At 40.3% G+C, this 21,965-nt stretch overlaps 2 long non-coding RNA genes across 2 annotated transcripts; one reads left to right on the top strand and one right to left on the bottom strand.

Annotated features, from left to right (window-relative positions):
• Nucleotides 1–10,435: 10,435 nt before the first annotated feature.
• On the top strand, nt 10,436–18,072 carry LOC309497088. Its single transcript, XR_014205370.1, has 3 exons — nt 10,436–16,360; nt 16,497–16,728; nt 17,016–18,072. It is a non-coding gene; the product is annotated as an uncharacterized lncRNA (long non-coding RNA).
• Nucleotides 18,073–20,926: 2,854 nt separating this feature from the next.
• On the bottom strand, nt 20,927–21,307 carry LOC309497106. The gene is made up of 2 exons (XR_014205388.1): nt 21,191–21,307; nt 20,927–21,124 (listed from the first exon to the last, which is right to left on the bottom strand). It is a non-coding gene; the product is annotated as an uncharacterized lncRNA (long non-coding RNA).
• Between the last annotated feature and the right edge of the window lie 658 nt (nt 21,308–21,965).

Below are 21,965 nucleotides of genomic sequence, written 5' to 3' on the forward strand. Positions count from 1 at the left end.
AACACTTTTTTTTACTTAAAGTTGCTATGTTAAATTATAAGATTATAATTATAATTATTTTTTAACGATTATTTTTGGCAATTTTTAGGCCTTTATTGACAGGACAGCTGAAGACATGAAAGGGAGAGAGAGGGGGGGATGACATGCAGCAAAGGGTCAAAGCTCGGGGTCAAACCCAGGCCCGTTTCACTAAAGAGTACACCTCTACATCTGATCTACACATCACCTCTACATATGAACGATCCCTTATCAACACCAGATATCTACACTAGCCTGCTGCTGACGGCACAGTGAATGAACCACGGTCATGGATTCGAGAGTTGAGATTGTTCTTGATATTTAAAAAATAACTCTTTAAACCTTTGATCGGTTCATACTTTGAGTAAACAATATCCATAAAAGGCACCATATATTCTTTTCCATAACTACACGGCCAAGGCCATCCATGCAGACTAATCCAACACCCTTCAATATCATTATTAACCATTTTACAATAGCTGGTTTCCGGCTTTTCATTAAAGAGGGACCACCAATAATAACTTATAAACACATCTGAATTGATCTTGAAGGTCTTGTATTCCTTCAGCAAAGGATCCAGGTACCGTAAATACCCATCGATTGCAGCTTTGATTTTATTAACTGATGCAGGTCTACCAGCCTGAATATCCAGTCGAGCGCCATGGATCAGCATCTGGACGTGGAAGGCGGCTCCGTTGACCCAGATCTTGAACCCACGGCTGCTCATCTGTCCGTCATGCAGCAGGGAGTTTCTGAGGATCGTGAGATGGTTGCTCAGCTCCTGTTCCAGTCTCTTTATTTCCCCCCGTAATTCTTGGTCATCGTTCATGCAGTATTCATGGCGTTTCAGATACTCTGACATTGTGTCTCGGACACTCGAAGCTTTCTCTTCCCCAAACACACGTCGTAACAGGCCGTATGTGTCAGCACTTGTCTGAGTGCCGCCCTTGATGGTGATATCTATGATCATGGAAATCACCAAAGCTCCAAGTCCAACAGCATTCGGGACAGTATTCAGTGCACCAAAGGCAGATCCCAAACTGTGGACGTAACTCGGCACCTTGTTGAGCATCTCCTCAGAGTAAGCCTGCAGCTCCGCGTTAGAGTCGGAACCAGAATATTTCAGCAGAGACTCATCTATGCCTACATCTGGTAATTGGCATGGTACACACTCTAAAACGTATTTATAAAGCGAAAGAGCACCCCTCTCAAAGTCCTCTTGTGAGTATGAGCCGCCCATGATTATTCCTCTCGATCTGTGATCGCTCACACAGAGTTCAGATGTCCCCCGACCAGCAGACTGAACACTATAATCAGAATACTGACATAAAATCCAGCCCCCTCCCTCACATATAACCAGGATGACCAACTCCAGCAGCCAATCAGACCTCTGGAAAATGGTTAGGCGTATTTGTTGACTTGTCTCTAAAGTCCAATGTGTTCAAGGACCAGAAAAACAAATTGTGCCGCATGAATCTACATTTATAGTTTGCTATTCAAATACAACCCTAATGCAGTGATTAGAGATTGTTCCTTCATGAGCATTATAAGTGTTTTATAAGCTACTTAAATAAAGAAACCCTTCACAGAATCCACCTCAGAAACTGGACAAGGCCAAAAACATGAACAGGACATTGACTTAACCCACGTCAGCATTTATACTGTACAATATTCTGTGATAAACGGGATTCTTTGACTTTTATTCAGATCTTATAACGACATCATGTTTTTTTAACTGGATCTGTGCAACCGAGGATTTTTCTCACGTGAATAGTTATTTTTGTTTAAAACAAGTTTATTAAACAACAATATATAACAAACATATACACAAACACACACTCAAACACACACACACACACACGCACGCACACACACACACACCCACACACACACTCTCACTCTCACACACTCACTCACACACACCACTCTGGAATCTGACTGGGACCGGGAAAGCTCCATGTCCTCCAGCCCGCTGATGTCACTGACGCTCTTCATCTCCATTGGCTGGTCCGGTTCCCGAGCCTGCAGCCCATTGGCCACCGCCTGGATCGCACACATCCACTCGTCCCTGCAGAGCCAATCACAGTCAGGGTTTGTGTTGAGAAGAAGTGTGTGTTCAGCAGAGAGAAACTCATACAGGCTCAAACTCACATGGAACATGTAAATGTATCTCGTGTCAGAACATTCTATTACACTTTTAATACAAATAGGTTTTTCTTTATACAAGAAGAGAGTGTGTGTAAGTGTGTGTGCGTGTGGTGGTGTGTGTGTGTGTGTGTGTGTGTGAGAGAGAGAGAGAGAGAGAGAGAGAGAGGGAAAGAGAGAGAGAGATATAAAGTGTGTTTAGATGCTGACACACTTCTGACCGCGTGTGTTGAGACAGACACACACACACACACACACACCTCTCCTCGCTGCGCTCCACATGGAAGGTTGTCTCGATGACGCTCGTCCACTGAAGGCATCGGATCATGAAGGCGTTCGGCCGCGGGCGCTCCGTCTTCATCAGCTGACACTCTGGAGGATCATGTGAAACGGTCAAGCAGACGCTTACCACACACACGCACACACACACACACACACACAAAATCACTCTCACTCTCTCTCACACACACACACACACACACACACACAAAATCACTCTCACTCTCTCTCACACACACACACACACACACACACACACTCACTCTCACACACACTCACTCTCACACACACTCACTCTCTCACACACTCACACACATTCACTCACTCACTCACAAACACACACACACACACACACACACACTCACTCACTCACACACTCACTCTCTCACACACACTTACTCTCACACTCACTCTCACTCACTCACACTCTCTCACACACACTCTCACTCACTCACACTCTCTCACACACACTCACTCTCACACACAATCACTCACACACACACACACACACACACACACACCCCTTCCACTGAGAAGTTATTGAGTGGTGTCTGGTCCCCCGACGGCTCTGGCTTCTCCTTATATCCGATGAAGGATCCGTCACTCTTCAGGACAAAGTAGCGCGGCCTCCACGTCTTTATGTACTCGCCTGTCTCACACACACACACACACACACACACACACACACACACACACGTGACATCAGAGGACGACGTCACCCACCGCAGGAAACACGCGTGTGTGTGCCGTACCTCGTTTATGCAGCCAGCCTTCCTTCACCACGCTGACCTCCGTCATGATGGGCGGGGGCTTGAGAGTGATTGACACACGACGCCCTTCAGATCCTGAAGACTAAACAAATGAGTGAATTAAGAGCAGCAGAACCTCCAACAGACCTGTGTGTGTGTGTGCGTGTGTGTGTGTGTGTGTGTGTGAGTGTGTGTGTGTGTGTGTGTGTGTGTGTGTGTGTGTGTGTGTCTATCTAACTTATTTATCCATCTATCTGTCATTAACTTCAAACTACTTTAAACTTCAAACCACTTTAAACTTCTTAAGTTTAAAGCTCCCAGCTCCCAAGCAACTCCATAGCAACCAAACTTGAGTACCTTAGCAACCGTTTTGCAATACATATATCTCTGTATCAGAACATCGTATAGAGATGAGGTTTGGCTCTTTTGACTCATGCTAGCAAACAGCACTTCCAACATGCTACACATGCTAGCAGTGAATAGCTACATGCTAATAGCGATTAGTTAACCCCCTGAGGTCTACGGTATCGCCGGCGATACCAGCTCGCTTTTTTTTTTATTAGTGTAAAAGAAACTCATAAATACTCTGTTGACTTTGATTTTCCATAGGAGTTTCATACATCAATCGATTCTGTTAAATGTGTATTATTTTTGTGTATACTCACAATAAAAACAAAGTGTTGTGCTTTTTGCCAAATAAAGAAAAATAAACACGAAGCGAGTTCTGCCTTCTCTCTGCCAGTGAAGTCCATTCTGAAACGCGTCCGAAAATGAACAATAACTGAGCGAATACTCAGTCAAACAGACATACAGACACACACACAGGCATGAAGCTTGAATTCTCTTCTTTTAAATGAAGTAATTTATATAAAAAACAAATATTCTCATCTTGTGAAATCTGTATTAAAAGAGAGCGATTCCAGTCGACCTAATTACAGCTAATTCAGATGTAATGTGACTCCGCCCACGGAGAGCGCGCGCTATTCAAACGCAAATGGCTGAGGCAATCCTGTGAACGCCCCCATCAGCTCGAGAAAACACACAAGTTTATTTAGATCATTACTTGTTTACACCGTCTTGCAGCGCTGTGAGGAATAATAGGCTACTAATGGAAAATGTCCCTCAGAAGTGCGGGTATATCGAGGAGCGAGCTGAGGAATACTAGTAAGTTTTTTCCTTCTCACGTGAATTTCTTCACGTGGGTTTCTGTTTATGAATGAATAAACGGCAGAGATGCGCGCTGTTTACCACAGCTGACAAAGACAGTTTAAATTTAAATCGCGTGTGTGAATGATGATGTTTTAGCAAACTGCTTTGCTATACTGAGATGAGTAAAAAATCGACTGAATGTTGAAATAAAATGTAGGCTATTTGTATAAGCAACGTATTAAACTGCAAATTAACAATATGCCCTAATATTTCATGAAAACAACGTTACAGTCAGACGAAATATGAAAGACAACATTTTGTTGACTAGATTTGGGTACAGTTTTTACTGTAGAATATACTGCCACGTCAAATAAGCTTTTGTTTAGCAATTTCTATATATAAAATACTATTTTTGTCAAAAATAAAGTCATCAACTAAGATGTTAGCTGTTCCAATGTTGGTTATATTCAAACTAATGAATACATAGATAAAATGTAGGCCTATAATCATTTTTTTTTTACAAAGAAAGAGTACACTTGAAATATTGTTGAAATTGTAATTATTGTTGTAATTGTAACCGTTTTAATAAAATAGCAAAACATATTTACAAGATAGATGTAAGCAAAATCTTAAATGGTCAATATAAGTCTTCTAAATATATCTTTTGTCCTTGCATTGTGGCTCAGTCAGTGTCACACCTGAGTGAATGGCTCATCATTATGCAGAGTGGGTGTATTCTAAGGTGTAAACCACTCCTCGTTCACGCCCCCTCGCATATTGGTTTTCCAAGCAAAACCTGTTTTACATCAATTTAAATCAATGTATGGTTTTATGTGAACGATAAAGCAAGACTATTTTCACATAATTTTGAAGAAAAAACTATAGGCGACGACATCCATAAGTCAAAAGTCTTATTGCTACATATTTAGTATGTGTTTTGTGGCCTTATTTCAAAAACTTAAATTTTTTGTTTTTTCGATAACCACGCATAAACATTATTCTCTCAAAAATGAAAACATGTACATACATGTGGCTCACATATTATTGTAGTCCTGTTTGTGCTATATAGAGTGAATTTACACCTTTGCCATTAATATGTTTATAAGCAACTGAAAAAAGCACAAATGTCAGAGCATGTCAGAACACCCCCAGGGCCCAAAAAAACGCTCAGACTCCAGAGGGTTAAGTGTTAAATCATGCAAAGATCATGCTAAGAACTCTATAAAAACTCCATAGTAACCATCTGTGACAACTACCAACCACCTAGTAACACCATATCAACCGCCCTGAATACCATAGAAACCACCCAGAACACCCTAGCAACCGCCTAGCAACCACCCAAAACACCTTAGCAACCACCCAAAATACCCTAGCAACCGCCTAGCAACCACCCAAAATACCCTAGCAACCACCCAAAATATCCTAGCAACTACCCAGAATACCCTAGCAACCACCCAAAACAGCCTAGCAACCACCCAGAACACCCTAGCAACCGCCTAGCAACCGCCTAGAAACCACCCAGAATGCCCTAGCAACTCCCTAGCAACCACCCTAGTAACCACCTAAAATACTCTAGCAACCACCCAAAATATCCTAGCAACCGCCTAGCAACCACCCAAAAGACCCTAAAAACCACCCAAAATACCCTAGCAACCACCCAAAATATCCTAGCAACCGCCTAGCAACCACCCAAAAGACCCCTCTTTTAAAGACTGAAAGGCCTCCTCACAGTCAGCAGTCCACAAAAATGGCAGGTCAGGGCCTGGACTTTTCTTGATCCCTCTTTTCTTCTTTCTAGGGTCACCGGAGGTAAGGCGGTATAACGGAGCAGCCAAGGTAGAGTAGCCCTTAACATACCTCCTATAGTAACCCGCAAAACCCCAAAACCGCAGCACTTCCATACGATTAGTAGGCCTCACCCAATCCTTGACCTTACTGATCTTCTCTGGGTCTGTCCTGATGCCCTCTGCAGACACCCAGTGACCTAAGTACTGCACTTCCTTCCTTACAAGCTGGCACTTGGAGGGTTTCAGTTTTAAACCATGCTCCCTAAGCCTATCAAAAGCCAGCTGGAGCCTCTCTAGATGTTCATTAAAGGATTTCGAGAAAATAATAATATCGTCAAGGTAAATAAGTAGATGGGTGAAATTTAAGTCCCCAAAACAGGAGTTCATCAGCCTTTGAAAGGTGGAGGGTGCGTTTTGTAGCCCAAAAGGCATTCTATTGGCCTCAAACAGACCCATGGGAGTGCTGAATGCTGTCTTGTACTTATCGTGTTCCGCGACCTCTACCTGCCAGTATCCCGATGTAAGGTCAAGGGTGGAGAAGTACTTTGCTTGCCCTAAAGCCTCTAGAGCTTCCTCTATCCTTGGCAGAGGGAATGCGTCTCGGGTGCTGCAGGCGTTGAGCTTCCGGTAGTCGATACACAATCGAAGTGATCCATCCTTCTTGGTCACCACCACCACAGGGGATGCATAATCCAATTTTCCTAAACATAAGACTCGCTTATTAGTAAGGGCATCTAAATAGCTTGTAAGATTTAACGCATATAATTTAACAAATGCTCTAAAGTATACATGTGCTGACTGTTTAACACATTCTAGATTTGGGGTTTTCCTCAATGCGTAACTTATGCAAGCGATTGTCTTCTAAACTTCACAGATTTAAGTGAATTTAAATAGTAGAGCAATAGTGATAAATGGTATATTTTGCTAAAATACTTGTGGTTGGACATATGTGACGTAGAATTTGAAAACTACAAGTAAGTCTATTTTTATGGTGGCATTAACTGTAAAGTGACTATTGTATTGAGGTAATCAAATGTAGACTAATACGGTTAAAAAGCTAAGTGAATATGTGTCAGTGCTTTTAAAAAAAAAAATGTATTTAGTGATTTTTAACCCTCTGGGGACCAAAAACGCGCCCGCGCGTTTTGCTCGTTTTTTTTTTTAGCAATGAAAAATAAACACAAAATGCTCTGTTAATTTTGATCTTTCATTTTCGTGTAATACATCAATCGATCCTGTTCAGTTTCTATTTTTTTTCTGTATACTCACAATACAAATAAAGTGTTTTGCTTTTTGACAAATAAAGAAAAACTAACATGATGCTATTTCTGCCTTCTCTCTGTCAGTAAACTCCCATTTGAAACGCGTTCGAAAATTATCTATAACTCCGCGAAAATTCAGTCAAACAGGCAAACAGACCCACGGGCATAAAGCTTGAGATCGCAGCTTTTAAATGAAGTAATTTATATAAAAAACAAATATTATCAGCTTCTGTAATCTGTATAAAAAGAGAGCGACTCCAGTCGAGCTCATTACGAGCCATTCAAAAGTAATTTGACCACGCCCCGGAGAGCGCGTGCTATTCAAACGCAAATTCTGAGAACCATTTCAGTCTGTGAAACGCCCCCACATCAGCTGTAAACAAAGAGGCATAATATAGCCTACCTTATGGAGAAAATTTTCCGTGCTGATATGAGGAGCAGATCCCGCTGAGGAGTGAGGTAGGCTAAGTTATCCTTTCTCAAGTGTTAATGTGGAATAACGTTATGGAATAACGTTGTAGGCTTATGTAAACAAAAAGATGAATCGCGTTTCTATAATATGAATCGCGCGTCTATTTGTAAAGAGTGTTTAGCCTAAATATGAATCGCGCGTCTGTGTGTGAAAGAATAAACTGCTTTTACAGTTACAGTTACTGCGTTACAGTCAGGCGAAGTATGAAAGACAACATTTTGTTGACTAGATTTGGGTACAGTTTTTACTGTAGAATATACTGTCACATCAAATAAGCTTTTCTGCTCATATATATAAAATACTATTTTGTCAAAAATAAAGTCATAGACTAAGATGTTCCAATGTTGGCTATATTCAAACTAATGAATACATATGATAAAATGTAGGCCTATAATCTTTTTTTTTTTTTTTTACAAAGAAAGAGTACTTTTTTGCAGAAATATTGCTGAAATTGTAATTATTGTTGTAATTGTAACCTTTTTAATAAAATAGCAAAACATATTTACAAGATAGATGTAAGCAAAATCTTAAATGGTCAATATAAGTCTTCTTCAAAATATATATTTTGTCTTTGCATTGTGGCTCAGTCAGTGTCACACCTGAATGAATGGCTAATTATGCAGAGTCATTATGCAGAGTGGGTGGGACTAAGGTGTAAACTACTCCTCCCCCTCGCATATTGGCTTTCCAAGCAAAACCTGTTTTACACCATTTAAATCAATGTATTTTTTTTTGTGAACGATAAAGCAAGACTATTTTCACATAATTTTGAAGCTAGAACTGAAAGGGACAACATCCATTAGTCAAAAGTCTTGTGGGCACATATTTTGTATGAGTTTTGTGGTCTTATTTCAGCAACTTTCATTTTTATTTTTTTAAATAACCACGCATAAACATTATTCTCTTAAAAATACAAACATCTACATACATGTTGCTCGCATATTATGGTAGGCCTGTTTGTGCTATATAGAGTGAATTTACACCTTTGCCATTAACATGTTTATAAATAACTGAAAAAAGCACAAATGTCAGAGCATGTCAGAACATCTCAAGGGCCCCAAAAACAGCTTGGTCCCCAGAGGGTTAACTTGCATAGCATATTGTGATTTGCACCTATGGCAAAGCCTACATCAGGGATGGGCAGCTTAGGTCCTGGAGGGCCACCGTCAAAACTCGCCCGCCTGTAGCTTTCTCCTGAAGACACTGATCAGCTTGTTTAGGTGTGTTTGGTTAGGGTTAGGGTTGGAGCTAAACTCTGCAGGACAATGGCCCTCCAGATCCCCCACAGTAAGATCCCCATCCCTGGCCTACATTCATTAAATTGTTTTTCATAGACTTGACAGTATGAGCATTGTTTGTAGCACAACATTGGACAGGATGTGTAAATAACATAAAAAAAGAAAGAAATAGAAGAAAAAAGAAAGTACTGAGATTAATACAGTAAAAATACAGTTTCGCCCAGCACTAGTTGCTCTTTTTATGTCCCATTTGTGCACTCTAATATGAAAATACTTTTATTATCAGATTACCGCCCTGAGCCTCCTGGGAGGCAAATCCCCTGGAGATTCTGTTCGCAGAGCAATGCGGAGAATTGGAACAAATGCACTGTGGGGAAAGTACAGTTTCAGGGCTCGCAAAATCGCCTGCCCGACGTCCCGGGGCTATATTGTTTTCCATTCGGGCTACCAAAATGTATAACCGGCCTGCCCGACGGGCTATCTGAAATACTGTTCGCTTAAGTCTTGTTATAATCAGATTCAGCGCGTTCTTCATCTTCAATCCGCAGTGGCTCCGAGCAGAGCGCACGTCAGAAACAGAGGACAGGGTGTGTGTGTGTGTGTGTGTGTGTGTGTGTTCATCTGAGTCTCATTGGTCTGTCAATGTCAGAATATTTGAGATGACCAATCAAATCAAAGTAGGCGGGCTTTATATACACAGAAGCTTCTGAGCGCGAATTTGAGCAGAGCGACTCGCTTCAGTTTACGGCCAAGTGCCAGATAAGATGTAAGTAGCTAAACTAAACATTTCATTAGGTCATAAATGTGAAACGAATGACAAAAATGATCAGACAAACGAATATACTTTTGTCGAATTTCGCCATTTTGAACTGAAAATAGGCCTATGTAACGTGACTAATAATTAGTTTACTGTCATTGTGAGGGAACATTAACAGAGCATTAACAAAGCCGTTTTCATGTTGGGCACAAGATTAATAATGAATGTGTACATGTTGAGAATTAATATACCATTTGTAGCCTTCAGTAAATTAAAAAAGTTCAGCTTTAGGAGGGGAAGAGACAGGGCAAGATGAGGAGACTGAGAGAAAAAGAAAGAGTGATGGATAAGAAGTGAGAGCAGGTATTGACAAATAATCTACTGCCCACTGACGTTGTTTTAAAGCTATTTCTTATCCTTTTTTGGCCTTAAAATGTCTTGAAATGGACATATCAGAGAAATAAAAAAGTTGAACCCCCTAATTTCAGCTTTGTTTCATGTTAATTTCATATTGTCACTTTTCATATTGCCCAAGTCTGTTTCATTTGTATCGGTTTATTGTAATAAACTATACTTGGGTTCACTCCAACTCGCCTTTTTTGCAGTGGACTGCATTACACATATTTTAGACATGATTCAGGGTCTTTTTTTTAATTCTTTATAGATCTTTTTGTCTTAATTTTAAAACCTAATTTTTTTTTAGGTTCTTCTGTTTAAGATGCTTTCATAAAATGATTTTCATATATATTATATACCTTGTTATATGAAAAAACATTGAGAACGTTTTAATAAGTGAATGAAACGTTTGAATTAAGAGACTGTTTATATAACAAGATAATTTGAATGTTCAAATAACCTTAACCAAGAACGTTAATACAATGTTTATTTAACGGGAGAATAACGTTCTTATAACCTAAGAATTGGACGTTCTAATAACGTTTTGTATAACGTTCTTATAACTAAGAAATAACGTTAATACAACGTCTAAACTGGACGCTTTGAACGTTCCTAGAACATTGAGAAATAACGTTTTTATACCTTAATGGGAATGTTATGGAAACGTTCTTATAAGCAAGCAAGAACGTTAATACAACGTTTATATAACATGAGAATTGAACATTCTAATAACGGTTTGAATAACGTTCTTATAACTAAGAAATAACGTTAATACAACGTCAAAAAAACTGGACGCTTTTAACGTTCCTAGAACATTGAGAAATAACGTTTTTATAACTTAATGGGAACGTTATGGAAACGTTCTTATAACCAAGCAAGAACGTTAATACGTTTATATAACAGGAGAATTGAACGTTCTAAAAACGTTTTGTATAACGTTCTTATAACTAAGAAATAACGTTAATACAACGTCTAAACTGGACGCTTTGAACGTTCCTAGAACATTGAGAAATAATGTTTTTATACCTTAATGGGAATGTTATGGAAACGTTCTTATAACCAAGCAAGAACGTTAATACAACGTTTATATAACATACGAATTGAACATTCTAATAACGGTTTGAATAACGTTCTTATAACTAAGAAATAACGTTAATACAATGTCAAAAAAACTGGACGCTTTTAACGTTCCAAGAACATTGAGAAATAACGTTTTTATAACTTAATGGGAACGTTATTGTCACATTCACGGTCTGTCATCGTCCTGTCTGCACTACAGTTCCCAGAATCCTCCTTGTTTCCACACCTGAACTCACTCCCTTCATTACCCACCTGTTCATCATCATTATCTGCATCACCTGTCTTGTGTTCATCTGTGTGTGTATTTAAGTTCCTGGTTTTCACTCTTCACTTGTCGGTCAATGTTTATGTTTGGTTTAACCTATGCTCTGGGCACACGCTCCCTGCTGCTTGTATTTGCTATATTTGAGAATTAAAACCTTTGATTTATCATCTTCGTGTTCGCCTCCTACATCATCTACCGAGAACCTGACAGTTATGGAAACGTTCTTATAACCAAGCAAGAACGTTAATACAACGTTTATATAACAGGAGAATTGAACGTTCTAAAAACGTTTTGTATAACGTTCTTATAACTAAGAAATAAAGTTAATACAACGTCTAAAAAACTGGACGCTTTGAACGTTCCTAAAACATTCAGAAATAACGTTTTTATAACTTAATGGGAACATTAAGGAAACGTTCTTATAACCTAAAATTGTTAGCTGGGAGGAACGTTTAGGGTAGCCAAAATATCACAGATCTCTCACAAGTGTGTGCTCCTTCCTTACAAAGATAGATTTGTTGTCATGCCCTTCTTGCACCGCCAAAGTTATAGTGCACCGATGGATTAGTTCTAGGACAGCAACATTGTGACGGCCCAGATCTGGCACGTATGGAATGATGATCTGTTAACCGGCTTATTAAGGCTGAGATGACTATTATTATTAAAGAGATATAATTATTAATGGTCTATTTCTGTCAATAATATATATACACCTTAAAGCAAGAGACAAACTGAGGGCCTCACTGACCTGTAATACCTCTGAGTTACAAGCAGATGACGAGGAAGAAGTCATTAGGAAGAGAAAAATTAAGCCAAGGTTTCATATTCTGAGACTGGCACATACAGTATGCATCATTTGAAAATACATTTATAAATATATTTCTATAGAGTAGTGTTGTCATAAGTACAGACTTTGATACCAAGTCGGTACTGAAATTTTAAAGATTCCGCTCAACAGCGCTCAAAATGCTTGAGGGAAAGGCTGTTATCGTCACATTTTTTAATTTTCATTTCCGACTCGGTACCAAAGTCGGAACTTTTGACAACACTACTATAGAGCTCACATATAAGGTTGTGCAATTTGCAATGGCATAATTAGCTCTAACTATCAAAGAAAGCAATGGATTCTTTGTAGAGTGAATAGTGAAATAAAGATTCCTAGTACAGGCTTAGTGGGCTAATTGAATATTTAGCCTGGTTGAGTATAAGCAGTTCTTACATTTTTAAATCGATTTGTTGATGTTTGTAACCATGCCCAAAAAAAATCATCATGGTCTGTTGTAATTTGTTTTGTTTGTTAGGCAAATCTTTGATGATACAGTTTCTGACAGTGAGCCAGAGGGTGGTATAAAGAGGAGATAACCCAATCTCTCCACTCGTCTACTTCCACCTATTCCTCCACCATCACTGAAACCTGCCAGACTTCTGTTAGACCTCTGTTAGATCTGAGGCAGACTGAATCTTCTTCTTTCACTGGTATATTCCTGTATTTCCATTAAATTATTTTGTGAACAATGTTTTTGTTAATATCTAGCTGTTTAGTTGTAACATTACCATGACAGTATTAAAGGTGAACTAAGTAACTTTTTTTACCTTAACTGAACAGCTTCGGAGTCATTGGAATGGTTATATTAGTTATTTCGGGTTGAATGGTGGTCGTTTCGCACCCCCCTGGTGCCCGTGAGCGGAAAATACGCACTTGCAACTTTGAGCCGGCGGGCCGCCGCGCCAGGAAGTCTCGCGTGATATCAGGTCTCGCGATGTAAACAATTGCTTTACGGCCAAAAGAAATCTGCTAAAATGTTGTCATTATTGCGCTCCCTCACGCTGTTCGAACCCGAATGAAGAAGACGTTTTAAAGAACGTCCCATCTGCTTTGATGTCGTTGATCTATAGACTCTGGTGTCTGAGAATCACCAACGAGTTTTTACAACAGTGTTGTCAAATATCTATTCCGAAGCTGTGGGGGGAGCTCTAGAGAGAAACCTGCGAGCATACAGCGAAGAAATCCCAAAGCTACTGAGTGCTGCTTTAAGTCAAGTATGGGACTGATGCAGTTAATGTAACTTTATGTGCTCAGTGAATCTAACAGGTCATACTCGAAGGATTTATTAGTATGATACTGAATTATTATATAATGTGTTATTCACTTTAAAAAAAATCGAATTACTGTAATTTTCATGTTTCACAGCAGCACCACCTGTCCTCTTTAATACACTGGAATGCCTTCCAGTCCTCTACACCACTGCTCTGTTGGATATGTCCCAGATCTGATGCATCCTTAAGATGGATATTAGACAGGTAAAATATTTTTTTTGATTGCAAGCTTTGCTCATCAAAGTGATCACTTACGGGTAAAAACAATGAGTTCATCAGTGCTTCCAGTTGCTCCTGTACCTCTCATGGGCCATCAAGCTCTATGGGCCACATCTCTGGCACACCTCAGATGTCAAATGAGCATTCCTTTATGCCCTCGGTTAGACTGGGGAAGACGGGCACTGGACCTATTCCTCGCTCTGGTAAAATACTTTAAATTTAAAACATTCTGTGACTATGTTGCACAGACAGAAGAGGCTGTTTTTTCTGGTGGCACATATAGGTTTTATTTCTGTCACTATCTTTCCCACTTTTATTTCTGTCCCAAGCATTCTTATTGATTCCATAAAACAAAAAACATCAAAATAACACATTGAATTTACTTATACACCAGTTATGATGTCACATCACTTTTCTTACCTGCAAGTTCAACAAAGACAACAGTATATTAGTTTCTGTATCACACAGTAGCCGTTTCTCAATGTCAAGGATACGTCCTTGGCAGGACTGGTCCTTCCAAGTCACTTCCTTCAGAGGCTAGGCGAGGCTCCTCTTAAGCATTCGGAGAACAGGCTAGCAAGTGCACGTCATTGCGTCATTACGTCAGTGAAAAGGTCCGCTTTCGGCGCTGAAAAATGGAAGTGCAAACGATACTGGTTTGGTTGCTGTTCAGCATTTTTTCTGATATGGAAATGGAGATGGTGAGGCAGCATCGGCGTCAGGCTCGAAGGAGGAGAATTTTAATTTGTCGCCACCTCTGCCGTCAAAGACGTGGGATGGTAAGTAACGTTAACGCTCTTATCATTCATTATAAAAATAATTACATCCATTATGTTATGGGTCAAATTGACCCGCACTGTTTAAACACACTTGACAGTCAAATAATCAATATGATTAAAAAGGAGTTTATTGATTTAAAAACGATTATATTGCCTGAGTGAACAGAACTGCGTCCATAGCAACGCTCTGTTTTTCATGGCAACGGTGTGCCGTATACTTCGCGGTGGTCTGTTATCAAGAAATAACAGACCGGAATTCAACCATGTTATAATATTTGATATTTAAAAATATATATAATTTAACAACTATTTGTTAAAGACTTGTCCTATCTCACAAACAAGATTTTATTTTATTTTTTCCCCAACTAGGCTTTTGAGCAAAATGATCCCTTCAGTCTTTCTCTCCACATTTTGGACATAATGTACGTGTGCTTTCTGCATATGTATTTATTGCATTCAACACAAGTGGTACTGGTTTTACTGTCTTGTCGAGATGAGCAGAGCTAGTATCTTTTCCATTGGCACTTTTTACTTTGAAAAAATAAATTGACAATTTGTCAAATTGACCCACAACATAATAGGAGTGTTAAGCTTATTGACTGGTAACATTCTAGCTGTTAAAACACATGCAATGGTAAAATATGTGATCAACAAAAAAAGGCTAGGCTATATGAAGTAAAAATTACAAGGTGCATCACCAGTAAAAGGGAACAGCTTTAAATCTCCCCTCTGCAAATCAGTTGAGCCGATATGTTTAATAGTTTAACAAACATTAAATAAATGGCAAAACTGAAATTATACTTAAACCTTCCTCTCTTCTTCATGTTGTACAGGCTCGGCACTACTGTGCCATCAGTGCCACAGTGCCAGTACTGCAGCGGTACTATGGAGGGGAGGACACTCGGCCAGACTTCAGGCTGGGCAGAGAGGCCATGCAGCAGCTGATGGTGGCACTGAAGACTGACAGGCAGCACGGATGGGGCCCGACCCTGGAGACACTCGTGTTCCTGTTCTGGCTGGCAACCGGTTCAGCCTACAGAGTTGTCGCCAGGGTCTTTAGCATGCCTCTTCCCACAGTGCACAGAGTTGTCCACAAGATGGCGGATGAGGTGGTGGCTGTGCTCCCCCAATTTGTCCACTTCCCCCGCACACAGGAGGAGCTCCAAGTGGTTGGGGATGGTTTTGCTCGCTTGGCTAATCACAAAGCATTTGCCAAGGAAGCAGGGGCAGTAGACGGCTGCCACATTAGAATAAAATGTCCCGGCGGCCCTGATGGTCACGATTACTACAACAGAAAGCTTTTCCCTTCAGTGGTGCTCCAGGCAATCTGTGACCATCAGGGACCATCAGGGCCTTTATTGACATCTTTGTGGGTTACCCAGGAAGTGTGCATGATGCAGGCATCATCAAGAACAGCCCCATCTACACTAGGGGGACTTACCCTCCGCCTGGGTATTTTCTCCTAGCTGACGGTGGCTACCCATGTCTACAGGAACCCCTGGCCCTTATCACACCATATAAGAGGCCAGTGAGAGGCATGGCAGAGCAAAGGTTCAACTACCATCATTCCAGAGGTCGCACAATCATTGAGCGTGTGTTTGGAATGATGAAAACCCGCTTCAGGAGCATCTTTTTAGAAGCACTTGAAGTACACTGTTTGTCCCTAAGGTAATAAATCATTGCAATATTTCTGTAGTGGATTTCTTAATCAAATCATAGTATCCTACTCAAAATAACAGTTAATGATTAACAACTGCTAAAGTCACACTACCTTCTGTGTTCATGTTTTTTCATATCTCAACAGTCTTGTATCCTTTTGCTCTGTGTAATCTGTGGTGACGGCGTGTGTAATTTTGCACAACATTTGTCTTGGTGTTGGGGATGTGCTGGAAGAGGTTGTGGAGGAGGAGGACAACCAGCCACCTGTGGAGCTTGATGGTGGGGAGAGCCGGAGTGGAGCTGCTTGGCGGGCTGGGCTGACCAACGAAGTGTCTGCACTCCACGAAGCACCTCTTGACCATGACTATTTTTGTCAGGTGAATAATTAAGTGTGGACTATGACCTGCTGCGCTTACATCCAAGTACATACAACACCACCATTGGTAAACACCCATAGTCAAGAAGGTAAATGAAATATACTTAATGTACCAGTGATGTACTGTATTATGGTCTTAACTGACCATAAAAGTACATTAAGTATATTTTATTTACCTTCAGTGATACAATATTAAATATACTGCAACTGTTGTAGAATTAATTATCATCTTACATGACAGATTGGATTACCACTGGACTAACCTAAACTTTCTTCTTCTGTCTGCAGCCTTGAAGCAACAACAGTAGCATCGGCGGTGCTGTAGGCAGTGTGGCTGATGGCCGTGTTCTTCTCGTCTTGTTATATATAGTTGTAAATGTTTAAGTTGTTGTATATAGTTGTAAATGTTTAAGTTGTTGTATATAGTTGTAGATATGAGAATGTTTTTTTTAATGAATTTGCTGCTTCATGTGTATAGTTGTCAATATAGAAATGTTTAAATGAAAAAATAATTATGTAACAAAGATGAAATTAATGCTTTTTGTAGAGCTTGGAATACCGAATCACAAAACGTAAAATAAGGGTGAAGATATTGTTCAATACATTGTTTTGTTTTTCTATTGCAGTCTAAAGAACAAGGTTTTTTAAAAATGGATATACAGTTTATATTAAATAATTAAGGGGCAAAGACAAAACCAGTTCAATTTAATTTACTTTATTTTACCGCCAACCTCTCCAACAACAGAAAAAAGCGGCTTGACCTCTCTCTGGCCTCGGCTTCCCTTCTCTCATCTGCCTCCCTCTGGTATTTAATATCCTCCTTTAGAAGCTGTAGGATTGGATCCTCTCGCTCCCTTCTCCTCTTCTCTCCTCTGTGCCCTGCTCTCTCTTTGCTCCTGTCTCTCACTGTCTCCTCCTCCTCATCCTCGCCTCTCCCTTCATCTACCTCTCGTGCAGTGCTTGGCCCTGGTTTTTCCTCTTGGATCGAGGCAATAAGGCAAGGGGGCGAGACTGCTGCAGACTGCCCTAATGACAACCTCAGGCACGAAAGCACGGCTCACCTCTGGCGGTCAGCTGATTCATCAGAATAAAGCTGCAGAATGGGAACCGCTGTGTTGAGATGGCAGAAGGATGTGGGGTTCAGTGCCTGTAGTCTACATACATGATTGTAGTTTGAATAAAGCTTTGTTTCATGTGTTGACTTGTATATGCATTTGTTTATTGTGTGATGGTGACTTTCATTCATTCTTTTACTAATTTATTAATATTTCTCATTGTTGTCAGTAAATAAAATATAATTATTTAATTAATGCTTTATTTATTGAAAATGTAGATATGTTCACTATACACATCTAGAGTGTATTCATGCATAGCTATGTCATATGACACATTACATTTTGTTTGTTTTATTGAATTATTTTCAGTAAAAAGTAATATAATTAAGTATTGGTCAGCATTTATCGTTGGTGGGATAGCAATGCAATTCATTCTGGGGTAATATTCATTTTTTATATTAATGATACTTAAAAGACAGACAACAGCTAGTCAGAATGGGCAAAATCACGTCCGACAGCCGCACCATCAGCACCGGTGCTCCACAGGGATGTGTTCTCTCACCACTGCTCTTCTCCCTGTACACAAATGACTGCACCTCTAAAGACACCTCTGTCAAGCTCCTGAAGTTTGCGGACGACACTACTGTTATCGGACTCATCCGGAACGGTGACGAGTCTGCGTACAGACAGGAGGTGGAGCAGCTGGCTCTTTGGTGCAGTTATAACAACCTGGAGCTGAACACGCTCAAAACAGTGGAGATGATCGTGGACTTCAGGAGAAACCCCCCTGCACTCCCTTCACTCACCATCATGGACAGCACTGTGACTGCAGTAGAGTCATTCAGGTTCCTGGGCACCACCATCTCTCAGGATCTGAAGTGGGACACTCACATAGACTCTATTGTGAAGAAAGCCCAACAGAGACTGTACTTCCTGCGTCAGCTGAGGAAATTCAACCTGCCACAGGAGCTGCTCGTACAGTTCTACTCAGCTGTCATCCAGTCCATCCTCTGCACTTCCATCATCGTCTGGTTCGGCTCTGCTACCAAAACCGACCTCCGTAGACTACAGCGGATAGTTCGGACTGCTGAGCGAATCACTGGCACTACCCTTCCCACACTCAAAGTACTGCACTCATCCAGAGTGAGTAAAAGGGCTCGCAAAATCACTCTGGACCCGTCACACCCAGCACACTTTCTGTTTGAACTGTTACCGTCTGGTCGACCCTACAGAGCACCGAGCACAAAAACAACCAGACACAGGAAAAGTTTCTTTCCCCAGGCCATCTACCTCATGAACACTTAAATGTTCCCCTACTGTGGAACAAACATGTGCAATACTTCCCTCAGACATTTCATTATAGCACCTTATAACTTTATATATATTTATAATTTATAATCTTTTTTTTTTTATTATTTTTATTTTTTTATTTTTTTTTATACCTATTTTACTTGTCATTTGTCTTGTCACTTTATATTGTATGTGTACTGGAAGCTACTGTCACCAAGACAAATTCCTCGTATGCGCAAGCATACTTGGCAATAAAGCTCTTTCTGATTCTGATACAGACTACTAAATTACACTACCACAAAAAGCGTCTAAACTTTCCAAAAGAGCTTCCATGTTGCGCCAAAATACTTAATTTGACGTTTCCATGACAACGGTCCGAGTTGAGCTTCCGGATCACGTCTTTACTGTAGTTTGTTTTCTCTTTTGCAGCACTTTCATAGTTTTTATTGGAGAAAAACTATAATCGGATTGGAGTAGAGCATATCGAGAGATTTTATTGTTAATATAGTTTTAATACAGACGTAAAATGGACTGTTAAACGGCCCATAATGGTTATTACGTTCTTTAGGAAACGATAGGCTCACATAAAAACAGCCCAAATCACAGACATGGGGATTCGCACGGGACTGGTATCAAATTACCGGAGGTCCCTAGGTAATACTAATCCCGTGCGAATAGGGCTAAAGAAGACGTTTAGTTGAAACCGTGGTCCTCTGTGATTCTTATTATGGAAGTCAATGCTACCGTCACTTTGAGAGTCACAAAAACATATACCGGCAAAACAATAAAACCTCAATGTATCGTCAGAAGAGCCATGGGTATTGATTTTGTTTTGCCGGTGTATGTTTCCCTTTAAATTAATATTTAAATCGTTGAAATACCTGTTTATCTCTTAACTGATCTACATTACTGAAGAACTATCAATCAGGAGCTTATTAGTCTGGGGAAGTTTGAGATGTTTATTGCAATTACTTTTTATTTTTTTTAACAGCTGTAAGGAGTAACCGTGGGTGGTGGTGGCGCAATGGATAAGACACATGCCTTTGGTGTGAGAGACCCGGGTTCGAATCCACTGTGAGACACCAATGTGTCCCTGAGCAAGACACTTAACCCCTAGTTGCTCCAGAGGCGTGTGACCTCTGACATATATAGCAATTGTAAGTCGCTTTGGATAAAAGCGTCAGCTAAATGAATAAATGTAAATGTAACCAGTCCTCTACCGGTGCAGCAGATACTGGCACAGATTCTCACGCCATCCGTTGGTTTAATCTCACCTCTGACCATGGCGGCGGCCGGAAAGAACGTGCAGGAGCCAAAGAGGCATAACTCTGAAGTGACGAAAGCCAAGCTTGTTGTTGAGACTTTTTTTATTTTGATGGTGCTGAGAACAACTGAGCTCACTTACCTCTGCATTTGCTATGCGGCTTATAACTGGTACGGGGATCTTTCCCTGGCATTGATTCCCTGATTGTTTCTGGCCCCTGGCTTGCTTGACTCTGGCTAGCTGATGCTGGAAGGAAGGTGCTGGCAACACTATGAGTGGAAGCTATGATCTGCACCTTCTTCTTGTGAACTTCCGTCTGGCAGTGAGCCTTCAGAGCATGGCTGCCTTTGTTAGCATAATTTATATATTTGTGGCAGAGAATGCATCTGGCGAATCCCTGCCTGTTGATTTTGTTGAATACATCTCCTAGATGAAAGGACACCTCTTGCCCTTTTATTGAGACCTTGCCTTCCAGTTTTAGCCACGACCAGTTCCAGCTGCAGTTCAATCCAGCATCCAGCTGTTTAACCCTCAGGGGTCTAAGGTGTTTTTGGGGTCCTTGATGTTATGAAGCATCAGAGTCTGGGGGATCCATTCGCAGCGTGATTTATTAATAAGAGTAGTCAAACAGGCAAAGGTCAGAACCAGCAGATACAGCAGTGAAGACAAGGCTTAATCGTAGTACAAAACCAGGCAGAAGATCAGGGCAGGCAGCAAACAATCAAAGTCAGAGATCCAAGCAGAGGTAACGTAGGCAGGCAGCAGACAGGGAGAAATCCAGAAACGGGCTAGGTCAAAAATACAAACAGGCAGTCACAGGAATAAACACTCAGTAGAGTTCACAACAGTAAAACAAGACTTCGCAGTGAGGGTGAGAATGTGTGAGACATAAATAGTCCATAGAATGAGGATCAGGTGTGACTATAATCAGGAACAGTGCAGGTGAATAATGCAGTGTAGGTGTATGAAGTAATCAGTCCAGGTAGATGCAGGATGGGAAATGTAGTCTGTGAGTGAATATGATAGTCTTATGTGGAGTGCTCTCTGGTGGCTCTCAAGGGCACTCCAGCTGGTGACCGATACACTTGAGATGTTCTGACATGCCCTGACATTTGTGCTTTTTTCAGTTGCTTATAAACATATTAATGGTAAAGGTGTAATTACACTCTATTTAGCACAAACAGGGCTACCATAATATGTGAGCAACATGTATGTACATGTTTGTATTTTTGAGAGAATAATGTTTATGCATGGTTATTGAAAAAATAAAAAATTAAAGTTTCTGAAATAAGGCCACAAAACACATACTAAATATGTGTCCACAAGACTTCTGAATAATGGATGTTTTCGCCTAGAGTTTTTGCTTCAAAATGATCTGAAAATCATCCTGCTTAATCATTCACATAAAACAATACATTGATTAAAATGATGTAAGACACTTTTTGTTTGGAAAGGCAATATGCGTGGGGGCGTGAATGATCATGAATAATGAAGTGTCTGAGAAGACAATGACCTGCATAATGAGCCGCATAATGAGCCTTTCATTCAGGTGTGTCACTGAGAGGATACCACAAGAAAGAATGCTAGGACAAAAGAAATATATATATATATATATATATATATATATAT

Source organism: Leuciscus leuciscus, assembly GCF_965113295.1.
Source record: "Leuciscus leuciscus genome assembly, chromosome: 4".
Classification (NCBI taxonomy): Eukaryota; Metazoa; Chordata; class Actinopteri; order Cypriniformes; family Leuciscidae; genus Leuciscus; species Leuciscus leuciscus.